This window comes from Amblyomma americanum, unplaced genomic scaffold, assembly GCF_052857255.1.
Source record: "Amblyomma americanum isolate KBUSLIRL-KWMA unplaced genomic scaffold, ASM5285725v1 scaffold_323, whole genome shotgun sequence".
NCBI lineage: Eukaryota > Metazoa > Arthropoda > Arachnida > Ixodida > Ixodidae > Amblyomma > Amblyomma americanum.
In genome coordinates, this window is record NW_027526795.1 from 30,834 (window position 1) to 50,065 (window position 19,232).

Consider the following 19,232-nt stretch of genomic DNA (forward strand, 5'->3'; position numbering starts at 1 on the left):
GCTTGAATTTCTCTTCACTCAATAGTTTCAGCATGTCACCAACGCTTTTGGTGAAGCTTCATGTTTGCCTTAACGACACCATTTCAGAACAGCTGAAAGCTACCGGTAGTTTTTCGACGGGAGTTCCCTTCACCCCTATTAACACGTACTTTGATTAGGAGTACAGCAGTAGGACTTGAAAGGGCAGTTTTTTTCTGAACCTGCCATAAGCGTTTGTAGCGATAGCTACATTACGGTAGCATTTCGATCATTCAGCGTGTCGGCGCCACTACCCTGTGGCTGCGCTGCCACCCTGTGGCGGCGAATTTGTTGTTTCCTTATTTTAAAAACTGGCGCCTCAACTCGGTATTACGCACCACAGCAAATATAAAAAATTAAAGCTCAAAGGACTCGCCACGTGACTGCCCGCGTCCGCATTGTTCGCCGCAGCGGTTGCCCCTACCAAACACCGGAGTTTGGGCCGTTGAAGCAATGTGCTCTGACTCGCTCGGCTAGCTACTTTTGCTTGGCTTGCGGTATATAGTTTTGTAGCGATAACTACATTACGGTAGCATTTCGAGCCTTCAGTGTGGCGGCGCTGCCACCCTTAGCCGCGCCTCTACGCCGCGGCTGCGCCTTCACGCTGTCACGAGGTTGGTCACGTGGTGCGGAGGAGCTGCCGGCGGCGCGGCGCCGTGGCTGATCACGTGGCTCGTCACGTGGTCGGTCACGTGACCAAGTTCCACTCTGCCAGAGGTAGTTACCGCGTCACTCCAGCTTTAACCAAAGCTAAACCACAACCAATTTGTTTTATTCCAACATCACTCACATTGAAAAAATTCAACGACTGAGACCACTTTGAAAATACAAAACGGCGCATCGTTACGACCAACGCAAGCTGAAGCCGCCAACGTCCAAGAATGATAAGACCTCTCTGTGGGAAGCTGCGAGTGAAGTTATAGCGGAGAGAGTCATAGACATGTACCCGAGCGCTTCAGACTCCTTTCGTTGCGCTTAACCGCACACTAGGTTGGCCGGCATGGGAAACGGAGCGCCGGACGTCTTGGAAGCGCAGCAGAGCTCATAGGGCGCCGTTGCTTCCACGCACCAATCTATTGCAAGCAGCCAATGAGTTTGCATGCGGAGATAGGAGGCATCAAAAGCGGCCCAGGCGGAAAGCCAGATAGCCAAGCAATGCTGAATTCAAAACGACACTAAGGGCTCTACCATAGTGCCCTCTCGACAAGTAAACACGATGCTGAACTTTCAGTGCTGGTTCTTTAAAAAAGTTTTTTGGGCTGTTGCTCACCTTGTACAGCGGATTTCTGTGCGACTCTTTGGTAATTTGGACCCGGTTTTTTTTCTTTACTCGGTGGACTACGCAAAATGATGTGAACATGTGACTTCTTAGGTTGATCTATTGTGAATTCTAAAGATAATTTCTTCACTTTCTACTTATGTATACTGTACCTAAACGACACAAAATGCCAGCCACAAGTTTTGTACTCTTGAAAAAAATACGTCTCCAATGGCACGGAACAAGCATTCAGACGACCATTAATTTTGAAGGAGTCTTTCAACCCGATATGTTTAGGCTACAGATTTTCCTCAGCGTGCACAACACAAAAAGCTTGTGTAAAAATGTTTTTATGCTATTATAAAAATTTGCGCACTTCATAGAGGAAGCCATGCAACACGCAAAATAGTTTTTAGCAAAATTGATCACAAATAAAGAAAGTTTGTGCTCAAAAATGCGTCCGGCTGCTCTTAAACGCTAACATGAAGGTTGAGATACCTCGTTCTTCCTATTTTCAGAACCTCTTAATTGCTCCTCCTGCTCTTAGGCGCCTGTCAGTTGGTGAATCCGTTTTGGAGCGAGAAATGAGCTTTATGAATGACAACGTCCGCTCACCGAATACATTTATGCAAAGTTTCAGTGGAACTGTCAGCTTTTAATCTATGGCAATACAACCTGCATCAAATTTAAACGAAAGCACTTTTGTTCTAACTTCAAAACTAAACTGTTCGGTGTTTCAGTACATTTTTTTAAATCTTTATTAATAACTTTTTATTGCAAATAAAAGGACACATCTCCGGCAGCTCTGCAGGAATTTACTCCGACGCAAAAAAAAAAAAACTTGAAGGTAATACCATCTGTTTTCTCATTTACTTTATTTAAAGCGATGCTGAAATGTCGAAAAACTCATCAAATACTTGGCGGAGTAAAGTGTAAATGTAAATGCGCATAGTTTGCGACCCTTAAACGGTGAGTCCACCCCTGTGCAAGGGATATAAAAGGACCAAATTTTGTCCCAGTTGGCACTTCGAGAGCCGCTCCCAGTACAGCGATTTTTCAGCCTATCAAGACACCATGAACTCCCTGTATATTCTTGGCTGCGCATTGGTCATTGGCATGATAGCATGTGAAGGGTGAGTTTTCCTGCTTGCTTTGAGGTGACTCTATTTGAAGTATTTGCGCTTCGGTTCAAACTTGTGTGACTTGTACACAATATTTTACAATGACGCCAAACTCATTTATGGGCAAACTTAGGACGCCAAAATAGAATGACACGTCTCGCTCCTGTGGAGGGGTCCACTCTCCCTTCTATAAATTGCCCGTCTCAAATGCTATACTATATCTGACATATGGAAGTCATCAAGATGTTTGCAAATCGTTTATTTGCAGAGAGCTCTTAACTAACTTGGAAGAGTAATGAACAGGTTTATGGCACGCGTTACGGCAATTGCAGTAGCACACTTTCATAACCTCTGCGCACGTCAGAATTTTATCGGTAGCCTGGTCAATATTCTGCAATAGAGCAGGACTGTAAACCGCCGTTTCCTGCTTCGTATTCGAATATTCAAGCATAAAGCAAGAAACGCGGTGGCATCGTAATGGCGAATGCCTTACTTTATGGAGGTTATTTTGCCGATTTATTCCGATTCCGATGCCGAGTCGCCGAAGCTCAGCCTCTCCAGGCGATAATTCCCAAAGATAGAGATCAGTTAAGTATTTCAGAAAGTGATACTTACAAAGTACGGTGCCTGGCCAGTTCGTGGACTTGAAGAGACCACACAATAAAATCTCGCTGCTCCGATGACCACGGGTAGTCAGGGACTGCAAATGGTTAGCGAATCCTGCACACCCGATTTAAAGCACTGCCATTTCGTTCCATTCAGTGTCAGTGTATAATATGTTGACCTTTCTTTATAATGCAACCTCCTCACTCCCTTCATTAAAATGAACAACACCGGAATCATGACGTGCTCTGGCATAGAGCAGAGTCCAGAGGTTTTTCATACCCTCGTCAGAGCCCGCAAACGTTATCCTCTTGAAGCTAGGAGTGTAAATAATTGCACAAATTTACTAAAATACATAGGTTATTATTATACCTGGCCCAGAACATGGCAGAAGTATATTTTGTTGCATTTCGAAATACTGTAATGTACTGGACGATGTCCAGTGCATAATAAATTATGATATTTCTGAGCCACATTTAGATAATCACAGTCTACGTGGTGTAAAAGTTGCAGTTGCTAAGATATCCTTAAAACGTCTTCACCGCATGCTAAAACGCACTTCATCCGACTCACTTTGTTTCATCGCTACCGTAATAAGAGCTACGGCTCCTCAACAGACAGGACACAGCGCTGCTTTAATGGTACTAATGAGAGCAGAGGATCTGCAAGAACCGAAAGACACTTTTCTACGGGACCAAAGCTCTTTCCATTTCTGATACGCCTGCAATTCCCTTATCTAGTACAGTGGACAAAATCTAATTTCCATTGCCGGTTCTCGATAAGTAATAGTGCATATCTATCTTTTGTGGCAATGTTAAAAAAAAAAAACATCAATTTGGCATCCTGTCTTTGTAGTTCAGAATGTATTCACGGTGCTCTCATGTAGACAATTTTTCAAGAACTCTGAAGTAGATGTTATTATAGGGACGTACTCAGCAGTAAGTAAAGTTGGTTAGTTTGACTAAATCAGACTCAAGCTTCCAACTGCCAAATTACCTCTATATATATGGCGCTTTAAGATGACATTCCTCACGTATTCGATATAGGTTTAGATACCTCTACGTCTCTTTATGTACTAAATAAGCGTTATAAGACGTGTTTGTATATTTCTGAATGCATAGGTGACCGTAGCACAATCAATGCTGGAATGTCAAAGAGGAACAACTGTTGGACCTACGGCTGAAAAATTTATATTGCTTTGTACGCTTAAAGGAACAGCTATAAAGAACATATGTATAAGCGGACCTTTTGCGCAGGTCTGAAAAAAATATACTCTGCTTTTACCGGTTTGACTTCTTTATTGTGAGAACGTGCGGGGAGCCTGCCGTGAGGTTAACCGAAGTTATGGCCTGCGAAGATTAGCCGAAGCTACGGCTTGCGAGGACTCCTTTGCTTGGACTGTACTGATTCTACCCCACACATGCACATATACTGCTTGGCACAGATGACAAATTCCTGCAGATTAATTTCTCAAAAGAAAGGAGCATCCTCATCGTAGGCCGAGCGGAGTGTTCCGCCTGAAGTATCTCATGATGATAGCGTTTTCGGAAAACACTTTATAGGCCGACTAACGTGAGCCTCTGCTGTACCTGCGTGATACTACGCGGGAATGAAATCATTCGAGTAATAGTCCACCCATAGGGCATCTTTTCTCTTTATCCGACGTCGAGGTCAGAATTTCAGCTAAGATATTTACTTGCCTTGGTCTGCACTCATGAACCACATAAAAATTGTTAGCTGAGTGCCGGAGCCTCATTTTTGTAATAAAATAAATGTACTGAAATATTAATTCAACCAGAAAACATCAAGAATTCGGGTGCCTAAAAGCGTTGTACATATCATAGTAATGCTTTTATGCGGCTACGTTATTTTTGGACAACTTCACCCGTTTGTTTTTAGATTGTGCTTCATACAATGTATATCAAGACCTTCAATGTGCTGAAATAATTTTGTTAAGAGAGTGATAAATTTAATCATGCCAGAGTTACTGCGCTCATCCACAGCGCTCTTGGTGCATACGTCGAGGAGCTCGCATCTACTCTTCTCCATGCAATATTATTATAGCGATAGCTACACTACGGTAGCATTTCGACACTGTGCACTGTGCACATTCCTCTGAACTGTCATTTGCCTTCACTAACAAATTCGTCTTTATTGATGCACACCGGAATAACTTTGGCTTGTATCTTTTTTAGAAAACCTGATTACGATGCTGCCCCTGAAGGTTCACTTAAACCATGCAACCTCTACGTAAGTCCCGATGTGGTCTTTGCTTACATATGATTTTTATCACAAATTCTTCGACACTTCACTGAGCGAATTTAACTAATGGCCAGTCATAATTAGTGTTCTGCATTGGAGTATTAACATTAAGTATTCTGATAAGGGTAATAAGTTTCTTGAAACCAAAAGATGACTGGTGTGGTGTGTCGGCCTTCCGTTCTGTTGGAAATGCTGGCCTACGAACATGCACATATGTGGTCAAGAAACCAGGCAACGCATTTTGCTTCTCTACCGTGAAGTGAACCCCTTACTGCTCCACTGAACAACGCAACGTATCGAAATATGTGGACTGGGATTTCTCTTATCTTACACATATTCAGAGATAAGGGGTGCCTTGAATGGTTCACTGCGCAGGTAAGAAAAGATCACCTTGGCGGTTACTTTTGGTTACGCATAAACAGCTTTAAATCCGTACGGTCAGCCAAAGTTTACGTGGGCGAAAACACGAAACGTACACTCTGTAAAACTGCTCATGCGCTAGAAGCAATAAAGAAAAGCCTCCTTGACATGAATTTTGACACGCACATTGAGAAAAGTCTGTTTTGCCTGGATACCTGGTAATTCTAGCGTCTATTTTAACGAGGTGGATAATTTCTTGGCAGGGTCAGCCCTCAGTGCTCGTGTAGAATATCCCATTCCTCACTTAATTATCTTGGAGATGTCCCGTTTCCAGCAATTAAAACAAATTTCAACCAGCTTCCATGATCTGTTGCTCAAAACCACGGATATTCAGCCCTTAACTCACCCTTGCAATGTCCGGTCATGTAAATCAAGGCTGCGTGAGGTGTCAATCACGCTTTTTCAGTTTATAATCACCCGCTGAAATTTATACTTACAAAGATGCGGGTTCGCTATGGGAAGCCTTTGTGACACGTGCATTGAAGAATCAATAAAACATTTACTCCTCTCTTGCCGGCGATTCGCGCTTCAGAGAAATACTGATCTTGAGGCCCCTCACAAGAGGTTAGGGCTCCCTATGTTAGCTCAACTTTTCTTTCTGTTGGTGGGAGCTCCAAGGTATTAAGCTTTAGCAGCATTTTCGGATAACCTCACTACTACATTATTGCAAATGGAAGGTCTCCTTACGCATGTCTAAATATTCTGCAAATTTTTCCTCGTTCCACAATACAGGTTTTCTATTTTTGTTTTGTTACATTTCTGCCATATGATCCTCTTCTGCTCGCAATTGCCATTCATGACCGGACATTGGGCCGAACTCTCGGCTGGGTATGTGGCCTGTTTACCGATGGCAACAATAACATCAATTCGCTAGCATTCCGCCCTGTCGCTACCACTAATTCTACACAGGGGCGAAAGCTGTTCTGCTTCTGAAACGCAGCGCGTGAGCGAGAAGCGCAACCTCGGAATCAGACTGCCTCTGCGGCCTAAGGGGAAGAGTCTTGCACCAGCACATCAAGTGTAAGCCAGGCAAGATCTTGAAGCCGCTAACAAACGCGCAGTTGGTAAGGATAATGAGGTACGGTTTCCGCTAACGGCACGAAGGCCGGACCTCGAGGTTCGGGCTCGGAGCGCTGCGCACTGACGCGAGCCTCGCCAGGAACCTCGGAGTTCGCGTACACAAACCGGGCAAAGATAAAGTGCGCTGGTACCAACTGCGGGTTTGGAAACGTGATGCAGCAAAAATTGCTGAAGGTGTAACTCTTCTACACCTAGTTATACAAAGCGAAAGGGCGGTCAGATGTCGCCTGCTGGCGACGTTGCAAGGTGCTCTGCGTAACGTGCCGAAATGTCTCAGCTTCGCTCGGATCCATGGCGATGCGCGCCCTGCGTAGGCGAGCGGTGCGCTCCTCGTTAAAACGCGGGCGAGCGTGCGGCGAGTCACGCGGTCTGACAGCGGGAGAGCGCATGCGCGGCGGCTGGGAGAGTGCACGCGCCGGCGACGGAACAACCGCGTTGAGTGACGCGCCTAGTCACATGGTCAAGCCAGCGCACCTCCAGAGCGGCTGAAGGTCCCTGAAGGTGAAAGCGACGGAGTCGTCGAAACTCGCGGAGCATGGCGAAGTAAAGCTTTCGCTTTAAAATCGGTTACACATTTCGCGTAACCGATTCCATTCACCGTATCGAAGGATGAGCGCTGGATGTTTTTGGTACGCCTCTTTTTTAAAAATAATTTTCTTAGCATGCCATGGCGCGCCTTGGATGCGATAAGTACAGACTAAAGCAAAAATTGCTTGCTTCGTTTAATGTCTGCTTTTTACTCGCCTTTTATTTTCCCTTGATTCGCCGCTTGTGCGTGTAAAACGCAAAGAAAGTGTAACTGTACAGTAAATTTTCCAATACTTTCTTTTTCATTGCAGTGTGGGCCAAACGCTTGTCCGAACGGAATGTGTCTATGCTCGCGAAGAGGAGATGACGAGAACATGTGCATAGCGACACAGGATTTGAACGGACTTTTTTACCCGAACAGCAATTAAAATAAGGTGGAGTGGCACTGAACCACGTGCAGTTACTGCAGTAGGATAAGGATGACCGCTACCTTGGCTGATTATTAAAGAAACTAGAAAAACATGCGAATGCGCCCTGTTTAAGAAACTTGAGTAAACTGCCTGCAGTTACTCAAAGACTAAATATTTAAGCTCAGTAAGCAGATGCCGATCGTCCTTCGTTCGTGAACAGAAAAAGGGAGGAGGAAAAAGTCCTCATTGTGTTAAGCACGTCAAACCAAAATTCATCTGAAGGACGCCGGGTTGAGCCATACAAAGAACCTATTTGGTGATCCACTAAAACTCTGCGCTCTCTGAGTTGGTACGCTGAAGAAGTCTCCAAGGAGGGCTGGTTCAACCTTACTGATTTTTTCACCCTAAAAAGCTGTTACGTGACATATAATGAATGCGCAACTACGTCACGGAGTGCTGTACTAAATTTCGAATAAATATAATGAGTTTTCATAAAGCCTATGCCTAACTCCTATTAGACTGCGTCAAAAATTTTGGCACTTTACTGATCCAGTAAGGTAAAACTACATACAGACGTCTCCCTGTTTAGACTTTAAGCTCGTATCTCCTGAGAAAATTATCTGTTTTAAATATCCAAGAAGGTGTTGCCGTGGCAAACAGTGCGCTTGGTCATGAACTGGCAGCGTTATTAATTTTATCAGTCAACATTTTTTATCAATTAATGCCAATCAAACACGTTCTTTGGAAAAATCTACAAGCCAACCACGGACGACAGCGGTATTGGTCTGGGTGCCGTACTTGCTCAGCGGAAAGCTGGCTTCAATGAGTACGTAGTTGCGTACGCAAGTCCTGAATTCACAAAAGAGGAGATTAATTATTCGGTCACGGAAAAAGAAAGTTTGGCGAATATTTTGCCCATCACAAAATTTCGCCCTTACTTGTATGGGCTTCAGTTCGATGTCATCAAAGATCACTATGCCCTCTGCTGGCTGTCTTTTCTCAAGGATCCTTCCGACCGGCTCGCTAGGTGGGATCTTCGTTTACAAGATTATGACATTAGGGTGGCTTCTTGCTCCGGTCGTAAACGCTGATATGCCGAAGTCCTTCTTTAGCGAAAAAAGGCTGTGCTAAAAATGCATTTCGAATACGTTGGATTAATTACGTAATATTTTTGCATTTTTGTCCCTATGCTTAAATTGTCATACGAATGCTTTCATGTATGTTAGAAGTAGTATTTTGAACAATCTTACAAATGCATGAAATATGCATTTTCTGTCCGCTTAGTATATTTATTACACATTAAATATATACTAAAAACGCAATGAATACATTAAATATCCTAAAATATACAATTAATACATTAAAGATATACTAAAAGTATACTTTAAATACATTACACTACATTTAAAAACACTAAAAATAAACAATTAATACATGAAAAATATATTCACTTCGGTTTAAAAAAGGTGTACTAGTCGGATTCACCGGATAATACTGATCAATGTTGTCAACAGCAGAATTAATGACTGAACTGCCTATAAGTATCAGGAAATAGACAATCCCAGAGAAAATGCGTTGTCATCAAAAAGTCCATGACAATGGAAGGTGACGTGACGGGACCTGAACGGGAAAGATGTCGCCACGCAAGAAATGCCGACGGAAAGCGACGTCAGCAAACAGGAACTGCTGAAGTGCGGCACTTGGTTGGCTTATATATATACCCCCCGAGGAGACACATTATCTTGCCAGGTGAGGCGCTTTTTGCGCAAAGACTGTGGGCCCCAAAATTGTCGCGCAAGCGTTGGAGTGGTCGCATTCGAATCTTCGGTCTATCTAAGAACCGAACTGTTAGTCGTAACTTGTGTTGGGCATAAGTCATGAGTCGAACTGTCAACCAACAAATACATGGGCGTCTATGGGAGCCGGTCGGCCTTGCCAGTCGCTTGCATGTTAGGGCCCTGAAGCGCGCATGGCGTCGTTACCGGTATAAAGCTATCACGCTGTCCACGCGTAATATAAATAAGTGATGATTGCCTTTCTGCTAGAAGCTAACATTAACGAATGGAAGACACAAAAAGGGAGAGTTGTTACTGTTCCCGAAAACGTGATTTCGAGCATTAGGTTCTTTAACGGCAGCTTGAAGTGTGCTGTAAATATGCTGACGCGGACTGTCCACTTGTTAGAATTGAAGTATACTATGCACAAATTAATTTCGTATTTACTAAAGTAAACTTTAAATGCATTGCCAACATGTCATTTCCCGAAACACGATTTCGAGCACTAACTATTCAACGGCAGCTTGAAGTGTGCTGCAAATACGTTTAAATGAATAGCTCATTCGTTAGAATTGAAGTGTACTTTCAACGAATTAATGTCGTATTTGCGAAAGCACACTTTCAATACATTGCCAACATGCAAAGGCCATTTCCCGAAATGCAATTTCGAGCACTAGATTGTTCTACGGCAGCTAAAAGTGTGCTTTTAAAGGACTGCCCGTTTCTTAAAATTGAAGTATACTTCAGACAAATTAGTTTCATGTTCACAAAGTACACCTTTAGTACACTGACTGGGTGTTTAATCCGCATACATACTTTTTCACGTGCTTAAAATGTGATCGGAACATGCTTTAAGAGACGTATGCATCGAATTATTTCATTTTATATTTACCTAAGTACACTTTAAATAGATTGACAAGGTGCTAATACCGCATACACAATTTTTCATGTGTTTGAAGCCCGCTCGAAATATGCTTTAGGGGACGCATTTTTGGAAAATTTTAAAAATATATTTCGAACAATGAGCGTAAAATTTCAGGAACCTATTTCCGGCCTATTGTTAGTGCATTCATGAGTACAAAATATGTTTAAATTACATTATAAATACCCCGAAGTATATTCCAAAGGTATGAGTTTTCGGTAAGCCCTCTCACGCTCCCCTGTGCGCTCTGATCCTGGCCCACTCTCTATTTCGGGCCTTACACCCTCTTCTCTTGAAGCCATTGATATAGCTTCTGAGCAGTGCAAGTATATTTGAATTGTTTCCGTTCTGGATTCCTTGGCTAACCGCTCAGCGTGTCTCCCCTCTAGATGCCATCGTCGCGGGGCTCATCCCTTTGTCGTGCGTGGGCAGCTGCTGTACCGTCGGAACTACGTGTACCAGATGGTCGCAAGCGGTTGCTCGTGATTCTACGGCATCTCTGCTCCGCCATTTGCGCTGTTTATGACGACGACCCGCAATGCGCCCATGGGGGTCTGCTGAAAACTTTTACCCGTCTGCGTTTCGGTATTACTGGCGGGGCATGCATCGTTTTGTCAGCCAATACCTCCGCTCTCCCTCAAATTTCAGCGTCGCAAGAACCAACCAACGCTGTCACCTACAGCCTTTGCCTTATCCTGACTGGCCATTCGATTGTGTAGGGATCGAGCTTTACGGCCCTCTTCCCAGCACTTCCGCAGGGCCCCTGGATGATTGTCGCCATTGATCATCTCACGCGCTACGCGGAAACTGCCCAATTAACAGAACAAGGATGGATAGCTGGCCGAGTATTATCGTAATAGTTCAATGTGGGTGGTACAGCTGGAAACAGACGAAAGAACAAAAGAGACACCACAGACGAGCGCTATGCATGTGTGAAGCGGGAAACAGATGGTGGGTCCGCGCTCGTCTGTGGTGTCTCTTTCGTTAGTTCTTTCGACTCGTTTCCAGCTGTGCCATCCACAAATGAACCCGTTGTTAGGTCTTTGCAGATCTCTCGTTCTAGAACCTCCTCCCTGCAAACGACCAACTGCGAGGGCACTCCGCATCTCTGCTTCCATGTGGTGTTTGTTTTCTGTTTACCGGTCATGGTAACGTGGTGAACATCTTTTGGAAATGTGCTTGGTGAGATTGATGATATCGACGTCCCTGCAGTTTGTTTTTTAGCGTGAAACGGGGGAAAAACTAAAGCGCAAGACTATTTCCGTTGATCGCTACGCGGCTACCGTGAAAGCCTTCTGTCTGCCATACGTATTTTGCACAAGACAGTGCTGTGCTGTGGCGAAGTACTGTCACCCACGTGCTTGTGATTTGTGGGGCTAAGCCAATCAAAACGGGTACTCGGAAACTAGAGATGCAAAATTTCTGGACGTTTGGGAAGGCTTGGAAAAGAAAGCGTTCTTTTTTCGTTTTTTTTTCTCTCAAGAAAAATTGAAAATTTGGGGAAAAATTGGAAACACGAGAAAAACAATTTTTATAATTTCTTAATTGTGAAAATATGTATACTAATGCTCACTATTCCGACGAATGTGAAAATATTAATCTCGCATTTGTGGAATGAACTTTTTAATGCTGTACCGAGAAAACGAACACGACCACCGATCAAAAATCACTTTGTCTGACTCACTTACTGTCGCTGGTTACGGCACTGCGCGTTCAAGTAGACTTCCCGTAAAAACCCAATAAAGTAGGGACATTGCTGGCTTAGAAGCCTTCGATTCGAAGAAAACCGCTTACTTGTGCAGAAACGCTTGTTGTTTTGCGCCGTGTGCCTCGAGCGGCAGCGTGCTCAGCTATTTCACTCTACTGCAGCCTGAGTTGAAAAAATTAATATTTGTTGTTACGCTCAGCCCAGCGCCGCCCGAGGCACGCGCAGCCTCGAAGTTCGATCGTTTGAAAATTGCTGACACAGGCGATAACAATTGGCCTTCAATCGTTCATCGATGTACGATGTAGTTATTCTTAAAGCGAACAAATAAATGAAGCAATACTGCAGCAAGAATTGTTCAAACTGAAATCTCCTTTCGAAATTTCCGACGTTTTCTTCGGGTTTTTCACGAATGTAAAAAGGCGAAAAAACCTTTTTTTTTTGTCAAAATAGCATCTCTGCGCGGCGAAATCACAAAGCCCCCACTTTTGAACTGGTCCGTAGCGGATTCAGCGACTAGCGAACGAAGCTGAATATCTTGAATACGTCTTTCGCTCACAGACTCATCTTCTTGGTGCTGAAGCCCATGTGTGGCTCGGAAGAAACGGGCACGCTTTGACAAGGCGGTCATGATCTGTTAGTGTACATACGTAATTTGGCCGCGTGTTGGTCGCTAGGCGCACGTGGTGACATCTCCCGCGACGCACATTGGCGCCAAAGTGAACGCTAGCTATGTTCTGATCAATATACCCAGTAGTAGGGAGCCCCATTGGCATCCTGCAGTTGCAACCATGGTCGCGTACCGCTATAACGAAGCAACGGCTATTAGAAAAACTGCTAGGCCCCTTAACTTCGTAAAAACAAGGTTCAACTGCAATCTCACTGAGGAGTAATAGAACGTTTATTTTTGAATTCATGTTTCAAACTGAACACTACTCGTGGCCAGAAGTAACCTTTGTAAGTGCTCATTCGACTCAAGCCCAATTATTTTTTTTCCCGAGGCGTACTGGCGAGATTATCCCTGAAATGCACTTTTCCAATAAAGCCGAGAACACTTCGAAGAATAATTTGAAACTATATAATAGATCAGTTGCAGACAGCTGGAAGCATTCGAACGAAGCTAGAAATGCACAAGATGGCGATGTTAGCTAGCCGAATGAGTAATATTTGGCCATCCCCTGAAGGAAACCGCTATAATCAAAGACAAGGCCAGAAAGCCAGGCGACTCTTTTTGCTCATCTCGTCTTGATTTTAGGGCTCCTTTCCTCATTTAACTCATACCCTGTCTTGGTCGGAAAAATGTCCTCTGCAGGTCACTAATTTGGGTACAATGTATTGTCGCTTCTATATTACAGATGAGCTTATTTACTGTGACCTTTTATATACCGAATTATTTATATTCCGAACTCTTTCGCGATAGCCTTCAAGTTCGATCTGTCCGTTTTCGATTGTAGTTCGGAAGGAGGAAACTGACACCGTTATTATATACAAGTTAGAGAGATTTATTAAAGGTTTCATTGTTGCATGCCTTGAATGATGCTTAGTACTGCAGGTTAGCTGGCACAAGAGATTTGTAAAACAGTAATTTTAGTGGTATAGGAGCTGTATTGAAGTCTCGTCAGAGGTATTCTAGTGTGCGGTGAGAATTGTCAGTTATGTGGTCAGTATAAGGCTGAACGTTCTTGTGGGCTGGTTGGTTCATTCCAAAAAAAAAGATGGACTGCGCGAATGAGACAAGACAGGAGAACGAGGAACGAAAACGACAACCAAAGTATCCGAGAACCAAAACGAGCCCAGTGCCGATTGGAAGCGAACATTCTAAGCTCGTCAAACGTGCCAACGTAATGTTAGCCTGTCAGTCTGCCCAAAAAGAATCATGCAAACACGAAATAGAGGAAAGCTTTTGCCAGCTGGTTCAACGTTTCCGCGCAGCTGCTTGTCCGCTCCAACTCACCGGCTCAATGTGTGAGCCTATAACAGAAGCTTAAAGGCCGTAAAAAGAAGAATGAAAAGGACAAGAAAAAGCCGCTGCAGTTGATTCCTTACAGACGCCGGGTATCCCACAACAGCAAAAGGTGGCGAACCGATAAGGTCTCAGGATGTCTTTTTCGACACCGATTAAGCTGAGTAGCGTCCGCCCTTTGACAGCGACAGTAAAGAGAACCTGGCCACAGTGCTATACGAATCACGAATAGAAGTGCGCAAAGAGCGATTCAGGGCTTGTCTACAATATTCCCCTCACATGCGGTAGATATTACATTGGTCAGAGTGGTAGGTGTTTCAATGAGCGGGCACGCGAACATAACTTGGAAGTGAAGAACAATATGGGTGGTCATCTGGCACTGCATTATAAGAACTGTAAAGGGAAGGGTAAGGGCAAGAAAAAAGTGCCTTGCAGCCCATTTTTGCGCAACACTACTTTTTCGTTTAAGTCACGAGAAAAGACGGAAGGCGAGGTCGTCGAAGCCTTTCACATCGTAAAAAAATGGTTAAAAGTGAGTCAGCACTCCATCTATTTCGCTTTAACTTAATGAAATCGCGTTTTAAAAGGCGTGCTATAATTGTATTTCTTGTGTCCAAATCTTGTTCCTAAGCTGTACTTCAGGGTCGGAAATGTAGTTTTATCTTGTTTTTATCCTCACCTTCGCAATTGCTCTTCGTTGGTATGCATAGTATCATAGTTGTTTTTCCATACCTCATTCCATTCTTTCACGTGGTTATAATTTTTACCTTTACTCTTGTTTTTTGTTGTTTCCGTCCTCTCATGCTTGTTTTACCCTACGCCACAAGATAATTTTAGCACCTTTACGATCTTTTTTTTTTTCGCTCCTGTTGTCTGTTGGGTCACCTGCATTGTCACCTCGCGCATTTCTCACCTTCTTTGCGGAAATTTATTATTAGGTTTCTTACTTGATTTTTGGTCGTTTTCGTGACATTCTGACTGAGTGCTCTCTGCTTTTTCGGCCCTTCCGCAAATTAAAAGATTGATCAATGTGGTCTAGATTTCATCAGGTCTTCTGTGAATGAGAGCGATGGTTATGCCCATGGATCCATCGCTTATATAACGTTTGCTCTTTGGTCTTGAATAAACAGTTGTAAGTCGGCGCCTGTGTTGTCGTTTCTGTCCCTCGCTCGCCTGTCCAGTCCCATTTGCGCAGTCCTACCCTTGTTTTCCAGTATGAGGCATTTGTTTTGACGTGGACATAGACTCTGCTTTTTGTCTGAATGTGGCGCCGCCTACCCTTTTTCACATAATGGAAGAAAAAACACTCCAATGAGGGTTTCTAGAAGTGTAGACGATATAATATGTATAAATATAGATTAGACAAAATAGACTGAAGCTCAGTGTTGTTTGATGCGCAGTCGGACGCTCACGCGCAAATCGTGAAACAGTCCTTAATTTACAATTCTAAAATAAATTCGATTACCACAATCTGCATGGGAGGATATTATTTAAACGGAAGCTTAAACAGTTTTCAAATATCATGAAACGCTGTGGTTGGGAAGAAGGAACGTTGGAGATCATGTCTGTAAATTTCTTCTCGATTCTGTCCGCAAAAAGGGCTGCAATCGATTCTTAAAACCTGCCGCCGACTTGCCCTTGTCGCTTCCGTACGCGCCGGCTAGGGGGACGGCAAAAAGGGAGAACTGGCGGAAGTGACGCCATTCACGGAGAGTCGGCCGGCCGTCCGTCTGCGCTTGCTCCGTTGCGGCCCGCGCTTCGGTGAAAGATAGATCAACGTAATCTTCCTCCAGTGCAGTTTGCATTCCGTAGTTCAGGCGTTCTGTGGAATGCTTCAAGCCTGTATGTAAACCAGTTTTGCGATGGTACTTCTTTCGAACAGCGCTCAGCACACAGCTTGGTAGAATCCGTCGTGGTAGTTGCCGCGTTTGAGTTTCAAGTGGCCTGAATAATGTTTTATCTTAAGGGACTGCAGCGGAAAGCCGGCGTGGCACTGAGGGATGACACTAAAGAAATTAAAAAAAACTTCAAAGCAGGGGGAGAGGGATCCAAACCTGCGGAGGCGCTAAGAAATCAGTTCCGGTGGCTGCTGCTTCAGACAACTGCGCAATCGTCGCAGATTTTTTTAAAGTCTGGTATTTATTGGTTTGAAAATATACGTTATTCACAATACCTAAGTTATTTACAAACGGTTTAAGAAACGCCACGAATGTGCAGTGATGGCGTAGAGGTAGAGCGTCCGCCTCGCGTATAAGAGGACCGGGGCTCGAATCTTGGTGCCGCCGCGCAATTTGCCACCACGTTTGAAAAAAAATACACTCCCCGTTTTGATAAAATTGCATAAGCAGGCTTGGGGTGCGGCCTGATCACGATGAGGTGAACGGACAAAGCACTACTTCAACAAAACAGGGTTTGGCCGCCCTGTTGTAGTACTTGGCCACAACCTTCTATGAGCAAGCCAATTAATCCTCGACCCTCAGTCCCCAGCGGCTGCGGAGCAACTGACCTAGGCGGTGGTCAGACCTGCGGCACAGCAGAGGGTGCTAAGGATTTCTGGCGCCTGATAGGCTGCCATTAGAATCTGAACCTTGCAACGTTTAACGCTACAACCTTATCTAATGAGGCTAGCCTAGAAGTGCTGTTGGAGGAACTCGTGGGCATTGAACGGGATGTCATAGGGCTCAGTGAAGTTACGAGGACAGGTCAGGCGCATACAGCACTAAACGAAGGGCACATACCGTGTCATCGCGGGTTAGCGGATAGACGAGAACCAGGTGTGGGATTCCTCATTAATCAGGATATTGCTAGCAAGGTAGAGGAGCTCTATTGTATCATTGAAAGGATGGCAGCTATCGCAGTTAGGCCTAATAAGAGATACAAGCTGAGGGTGATGCAGGCCTACGCGACTACATGCAGTCATATATAGTCTTGCCATGATGACCAGACTGTTGAAAGCTTCTATGAAGGCGTGGAATCCGCAATGAAGAAAGTAAAATCACGGTACACTGTAATGGTGGCCGACTTCAATGCGAAGGTGGGAAAGAAGCGGGCTGGCTACCAGGCGGTAGGCGAGTAGGGGATAGGCTCTAGAAATAGCAGGGGAGAGCTATCGGTAGAGTTCTCAGATAGAAATAATTTTCGGATCTTGAATACCTTCTTACACAAACGAAAGAACAAGAGGTGGACCTGGAAGAGCCCGAATAGTGAGACTAAAAATGAAATCGGCTTTATACTATGCGCTCAACCTGGCATCGTACAGGATGTGGACGTCCTCGGAAAAGCGCGTTGTAGCGACTACAGAATGGTAAGATCTCGAACTTGCTTAGACTTGAAGAGGGAACGGAAGAAGCTAGTATAGAGGAGTTCCAATAACGAGCTAGCCGTAAGAGGGAACATAAAAGTTTTCAGGATATTGCTGCAGAACAGATATTATGCTATAACAGAGCAAGGCGATCTTAATGTTCATACAATAAACAGAAATCTTACAGCTATCATTATGGAGTGCGTAGTGGAAGTAAGCGGTAGGACGGTTGAACAGTATACCGGCAAGCTATCTCTGGAGACGAAATATCTGATTAAGAAACGTCAAGGCATTAGGGCGTCTAACATTACAGACAGAATAGAACTAGCAGAGCCATCGATGTGAATAAATAAGCGCAAGGTAGCCGAGGTGAGAAACCTTAATATGGAGAGAATCGAGCATGCTCTTAAGAACAAAGGTAGCCTAAAAGCGGTGAAGAGAAGACTAGGCATAGTAAAAAACCAGATCTATGCGTTAAAACACAAAACGGCAGTGTCACTAGCAATATGGATAAGATAGTTAAACCCGAAGAGTTTTAAACAAATCTATACAGTAGCCAATGTAAATGAGAAAGCTAATGAGAGAAACAGTAGTTCACATTAATGCGTCATCCCGCCAGTAACGAAAGACGAATAAAGAAAGCCTTAGGAGTAATGCAGAGGGGAAAAGCAGCTGCTAAGGTTCAGGTAAAAGCAGACCTGTTGAAGGACGAAGGGGAGATTGTGCTCTAAAAAATAGCCACCCTGTATACGCAATGCCTTATGACGTCGACCGTACCCGATGCTTACAAGAACGCAAACATAATCTTAACTTATAAAAAAGCAGATGCCACGGAGTTGAAAAATTACAGACCGGTCAACTTACTGTCCATTGGCTACAAGGTATTTACTTTGGTAATCGCTAATAGAGTCAGGGTAAACTTAGACATTAATCAACCAAATGATGAGGCAGCTTTTCGTAAAAGATATTCCACAATAGATCATATTCACACTGTCAATCAGGTGATAGAGAAATGCGAAGAATATAACCAACCCCCTATATATAGCCTTCATTGATTGTGAGAAAGCATTTAACTCAGTGGAAACATCAGCAGTCATTCAGGCATTGCGGAATCAGGCTGTAGACGAGCCTCATTTCAAAATAGCGGAGCATATATATAGGAACTGCACAGCTGCCATTGTCTTCTATAAAGTAAGCAATAAAATTCAAATAAGGAAGGGTGTCAGGCAAGGAAGGAGACACGATTTCTCCAATGCTATTCACCGCCTGTTTACAGGAGGTATTCCGAAGCCTGAATTGGGAACAGATGAGGATAATAGTTAAAGAAAATACTTAAATAATCTGCGATTCTCTGATGACATTGCTTGCTGAGTCACTCAGGAGATGAACCGCAAATCATAATCATTCAGTCAGGCAGACAGAGCAGTAAGGTGGGTCTAAAATTAACATGCAAAATCCAAAGTAGCGTTCAACAGTCTAGCATGGCAACAACAGTTCACAATTTGCACGAGGGGCTGGAAGTGGTAAAGGAAAGGAAGGAAGTCGTAAAGGTAAAGGAAACTCCTTAGGGCAAAGAGTGACAGCTGATCCGGATCATGAGAGGGAAATAACTAGAATAATAAGAAAAGAATAGAGAGAATATGGCAGATTTTTGAGATCATGAATTGCAGGTTACCAATATCCCTTAGAAGAAAAGTGTGCAACAGCGGTATATAACCGTTACTAATTTTCGGGGCAGAAACGTGGAGTATAACGAAAAGGGTTCAGCTTAAGTTAAGGGCAATACAGCGAGCCATGGAAAGAAAAATAATAGGTGTAACGTTAAGAGACCTGAAGGGGGCAGAGTGGGTGTGGGAAAATATGCTT

At 43.9% G+C, this 19,232-nt stretch overlaps 1 long non-coding RNA gene across 1 annotated transcript; it reads left to right on the forward strand.

The window, feature by feature from the left end:
* The first annotated feature begins 2,327 nt into the window (after positions 1–2,327).
* LOC144112503 (uncharacterized) lies at positions 2,328–7,788 on the forward strand. The gene is made up of 3 exons (XR_013310285.1): positions 2,328–2,409; positions 5,196–5,250; positions 7,602–7,788. It is a non-coding gene; the product is annotated as an uncharacterized LOC144112503 (long non-coding RNA).
* The last annotated feature ends 11,444 nt before the right edge of the window (positions 7,789–19,232 follow it).